Source organism: Amaranthus tricolor, chromosome 16, assembly GCF_026212465.1.
Source record: "Amaranthus tricolor cultivar Red isolate AtriRed21 chromosome 16, ASM2621246v1, whole genome shotgun sequence".
Lineage (NCBI taxonomy): Eukaryota > Viridiplantae > Streptophyta > Magnoliopsida > Caryophyllales > Amaranthaceae > Amaranthus > Amaranthus tricolor.
This window is the reverse complement of record NC_080062.1, coordinates 11,937,201-11,943,200: the sequence shown is the minus strand read 5'-3', so window position 1 is coordinate 11,943,200 and position 6,000 is coordinate 11,937,201.

The following is a 6,000-nucleotide window of genomic DNA, read 5'->3' as shown; positions in this document are numbered from 1 at the left end:
TTTTGCTCATACAGAAGCTCAAACTTGGTTTGTTTTGCACGAAACTTGGCACATAACACTATTTGGTGTTTATTATTGTTTTGAAGTGGTTAGAATTGAGAATCATAATCATATGGTACAAACTACGTATTAAGTTTCGATTTTAAGGGTTTTTAAGCGTTTTTTCCACTTCTTCGCACAAAGTAGCTCAAGCTTTGTTTGTTTTGCACGAAACTTGGCACACAACACTATTTGGTATATATTAATGTGTTGAAGTGGTTAGAATTGAAAATCAAATTCATATGCCAGAAATTACTTGTTAAGTTGCAATTATAAGGGTTTTTAATCGTTCTTGCCACTTCTGCGTATAAAGTAGCTCAAATTTGGTTTGTTTTGCACGAAACTTCGCACACAACACTATTTGGTATGTATTATTCTGTTTTAGTGGTTAGAATTGAAAATCAAATTCATATGCTAGAAATTACGTGTTATGTTCCAAATATAAGGGTTTTTTAAGCGTTTTTGCCAATTTTGCTCATAAAGTAGCTTAAACTTGGTTTGTTTGCACGAAAATTGGCACACAACACTACTTGATATATACTATTGTGTTGAAGTGGTTAGAATTGAAAATCATAGTCATATGCTACAAATTACGTGTTAAGTTGCAATTTTAAGGGTTTTTAATCGTTTTAGCCACTTTTGCGCATAAAGGAGCTCAAACTTGGTTTGTTTTGCATGAAACTTGGCTTACAACACAATTTGGTATATATTATTGTGTTGAAGTGTTTTGAATTGAAAATCATAGTCATATGCTAGAAATTACGTATTAGGTTGCGATTATAAGGGTTTTTAAGCGTGTTTGCCACTTTTGCGCATAAAGTAGCTCAAACTTGGTTTGTTTTGCACGAAACTTGGCTTCACAAAACTATTTGATATATATATTATTGTGTTGAAGTGGTTACAATTGAAAATCATAATCATATGATAGAAATTACTTGTTAAGTTGCAATTATAAGGGTTCTTAAGAGTTTTTTCCACTTTTGCGCATAAACTAGATCAAATTTGGTTTGTTTTGCACGAAAGTTGGCACACAACACTGTTTGGTGTATATTATTGTGTTGAAGTGTTTAGAACTGAAAATCATAGTCATATACTAGAAATTACGTGTTAAGTTGCGATTATAAGGGTTTTTAAGCGTTTTTGCCACTTTTGCACATAAAGTAGCTCAAACTTGGTTTGTTTTGCACGAAACTTGGCTTCACAACACTATTTGATATATATTATTGTGTTGAAGTGGATAGAATTAAAAATCAAAGTCATATGCTAGAAATTACTCGTTAAGTTGCGATTTTAAGCGTTCTTAAGCGTTTTTGCAACTTTTGCTCATAAAGAAGCTCAAACTTGGTTTGTTTTGCACGAAACTTGGCACAGAACACTATTTGGTGTATATTATTGTTTTTGAAGTGGTTAGAATTGAGAATCATAATCATATGGTACAAACTACTTATTAAGTTTCGATTTTAAGGGTTTTTAAGCGTTTTTTCCACTTCTTCGCACAAAGTAGCTCAAGCTTTGTTTGTTTTGCACGAAACATGGCACACAACACTATTTGGTATATATTATTGTGTTGAAGTGGTTAGAATTGAAAATCAAATTCATATGCCAGAAATTACTTGTTAAGTTCCAATTATAAGGGTTTTTAATCGTTCTTGCCACTTCTGCGTATAAAGTAGCTCAAACATGGTTTGTTTTGCACGAACCTTGGCACACAACACTATATGGTATATATTATTTTGTGTTGAGGTGGTTAGAATTGAAAATCATAGTCATATGCTACAAACTACGTATTAAGTTGCGATTTTAAGGGTTTTTAAGCGTTTTTTCCACTTCTTCGCACAAAGTAGCTCAAGCTTTGTTTGTTTTGCACGAAACTTGGCACACAACACTATTTGGTATATATTAATGTGTTGAAGTGGTTAGAATTGAAAATCAAATTCATATGCCAGAAATTACTTGTTAAGTTCCAATTATAAGGGTTTTTAATCGTTCTTGCCACTTCTGCGTATAAAGTAGCTCAAACATGGTTTGTTTTGCACTAACCTTGGCACACAACACTATTTGGTATATATTATTGTGTTGAGGTGGTTAGAATATAAAATCATAGTCATATGCTACAAACTACGTATTAAGTTGCGATTTTAAGGATTTTTAATCGTTTTTGCCACTTTTGCGCATAAAGTAGCTCAAATTTGGTTTGTTTTGCATGAAACTTCGCACACAACACTATTTGGTATGTATTATTCTGTTTTAGTGGTTAGAATTGAAAATCAAATTCATATGCTAGAAATTACGTGTTATGTTCCAAATATATGGGTTTTTAATCGTTTTTGCCAATTTTGCTCATAAAGTAGCTTAAACTTGGTTTGTTTGCACGAAAATTGGCACACAACACTACTTGATATATACTATTGTGTTGAAGTGGTTAGAATTGAAAATCATAGTCATATGCTACAAATTACGTGTTAAGTTGCAATTTTAAGGGTTTTTAAGCGTTTTAGCCACTTTTGCGCATAAAGGAGCTCAAACTTGGTTTGTTTTGCATGAAACTTGGCTTACAACACAATTTGGTATATATTATTGTGTTGAAGTCTTTTGAATTGAAAATCATAGTCATATGCTAGAAATTACGTATTAGGTTGTGATTATAAGGGTTTTTAAGCTTGTTTGCCACTTTTGCGCATAAAGTAGCTCAAACTTGGTTTGTTTTGCACGAAACTTGGCTTCACAAAACTATTTGATATATATTATTGTGTTGAAGTGGTTACAATTGAAAATCATAATCATATGATAGAAATTACTTGTTAAGTTGCAATTATAAGGGTTTTTAAGCGTTTTTGCCACTTTTGCGCATAAAGTAGCTCAAACTTGGTTTGTTTTGCACGAAACTTGGCTTCACAACACTATTTGATATATATTATTGTGTTGAAGTGGTTAGAATTAAAAATCAAAGTCATATGCTAGAAATTACTCGTTAAGTTGCGATTTTAAGCGTTCTTAAGCGTTTTTGCAACTTTTGCGCATAAAGAAGCTCAAACTTGGTTTGTTTTGCACGAAACTTGGCACAGAACGCTATTTGGTATATATTATTGTGTTGAAGTGGTTAGAATTGAGAATCATAATCATATGGTACAAACTACGTATTATGTTTCGAGTTTAAGGGTTTTTAAGCGTTTTTTCCACTTCTTCGCACAAAGTAGCTCAAGCTTAGTTTGTTTTGCACGAAACTTGGCATACAACACTATTTGGTATATATTATTATGTTGAAGTGGTTAGAATTGAAAATCAAATTCATATGCCAGAAATTACTTGTTAAGTTCCAATTATAAGGGTTTTTAATCGTTCTTGCCACTTCTGCGTATAAAGTAGCTCAAACATGGTTTGTTTTGCACGAACCTTGGCACACAACACTATTTGGTATATATTATTGTGTTGAGGTGGTTAGAATTTAAAATCATAGTCATATACTACAAACTACGTATTAAGTTGCGATTTTAAGGATTTTTAATCGTTTTTGCCACTTTTGCGCATAAAGTAGCTCAAATTTGGTTTGTTTTGCACGAAACTTCGCACACAACACTATTTGGTATGTATTATTCTATTTTAGTGGTTAGAATTGAAAATCAAATTCATATGCTAGAAATTACGTGTTATGTTCCAAATATAAGGGTATTTAAGCGTTTTTGCCAATTTTGCGTATAAAGTAGCTTAAACTTGGTTTGTTTTGCACGAAACATGGCATACAACACTATTTAGTATATATTATTCTGTTGAAAAGGTTAGAATTGAAAATCATTGTCATATGCTAGAAATTACATGTAAGTTGCGATTTTAAGGGTTTTTAAGCGTTTTTGCCACTTTTGCGCATAAAGGAGCTCAAACTTGGTTTGTTTTGCATGAAACTTGGCTTACAACACAATTTGGTATATATTATTGTGTTGAAGTCTTTTGAATTGAAAATGATAGTCATATGCTAGAAATTACGTATTAGGTTGCGATTATAAGGGTTTTTAAGCTTGTTTGCCACTTTTGCGCATAAAGTAGCTCAAACTTGGTTTGTTTTGCACGAAACTTGGCTTCACAAAACTATTTGATATATATTATTGTGTTGAAGTGGTTACAATTGAAAATCATAATCATATGATAGAAATTACTTGTTAAGTTGCAATTATAAGGGTTTTTAAGCGTTTTTGCCACTTTTGCGCATAAAGTAGCTCAAACTTGGTTTGTTTTGCACGAAACTTGGCTTCACAACACTATTTGATATATATTATTGTGTTGAAGTGGTTAGAATTAAAAATCAAAGTCATATGCTAGAAATTACTCGTTAAGTTGCGATTTTAAGCGTTCTTAAGCGTTTTTGCAACTTTTGCGCATAAAGAAGCTCAAACTTGGTTTGTTTTGCACGAAACTTGGCACAGAACGCTATTTGGTATATATTATTGTGTTGAAGTGGTTAGAATTGAGAATCATAATCATATGGTACAAACTACGTATTATGTTTCGAGTTTAAGGGTTTTTAAGCGTTTTTTCCACTTCTTCGCACAAAGTAGCTCAAGCTTAGTTTGTTTTGCACGAAACTTGGCATACAACACTATTTGGTATATATTATTATGTTGAAGTGGTTAGAATTGAAAATCAAATTCATATGCCAGAAATTACTTGTTAAGTTCCAATTATAAGGGTTTTTAATCGTTCTTGCCACTTCTGCGTATAAAGTAGCTCAAACATGGTTTGTTTTGCACGAACCTTGGCACACAACACTATTTGGTATATATTATTGTGTTGAGGTGGTTAGAATTGAAAATCATAGTCATATACTACAAACTACGTATTAAGTTGCGATTTTAAGGATTTTTAATCGTTTTTGCCACTTTTGCGCATAAAGTAGCTCAAATTTGGTTTGTTTTGCACGAAACTTCGCACACAACACTATTTGGTATGTATTATTCTATTTTAGTGGTTAGAATTGAAAATCAAATTCATATGCTAGAAATTACGTGTTATGTTCCAAATATAAGGGTATTTAAGCGTTTTTGCCAATTTTGCATATAAAGTAGCTTAAACTTGGTTTGTTTTGCACGAAACATGGCATACAACACTATTTAGTATATATTATTCTGTTGAAAAGGTTAGAATTGAAAATCATTGTCATATGCTAGAAATTACATGTAAGTTGCGATTTTAAGGGTTTTTAAGCGTTTTTGCCACTTTTGCGCATAAAGGAGCTCAAACTTGGTTTGTTTTGCACGAAACTTGGCACACAACACAATTTGGTATATATTGTTGTGTTGAAGTTTTTAGAATTCAAAATCATAGTCATATGCTAGAATTACGTGTTAGGTTGCGATTATAAGGGTTTTTAAGCGTTTTTGCCACTTTTGCGAATAAAGTAGCTCAAACATGGTTTCTTTTGCACGAAACTTGGCTGCACAACACTATTTGATATATATTATTGTGTTGAAGTGGTTACAATTGAAAATCATAGTCATATGCTAGAAATTACTTGTTAAGTTGCGATTTTAAGGATTTTTAAGCGTTTTTTCCACTTTTGCGCATAAACTAGCTCAAACTTGGTTTGTTTTGCACGAAACTTGGCACACAACACTATTTGATATATATTATTGTTTTGAAGTGGTTATAATTGAAAATCATAGTCATATGAGAGAAATTACTTGTTAAGTTGCGATTTTAAGAGTTCTTAAGCGTTTTTGCCACTTTTGCGCTTAAAGTAGCTCAAACTTGGTTTGTTTTGCACGAAACTCGGCACATAACACTATTTTGTATATATATTATTGTGTTGATGTGGTTAAAATTTAAAATCTTAGTCATATGCGAGAAATTACGTATTAAGTTGCGATTTTAAGGGTTTTTAAGCGTTTTGCCACTTTTGCACATAAAATAGCTCAAACTTGGTTTGTTTTGCACGAAACGTGGCACACAACACTATTTGGTATATTTTAT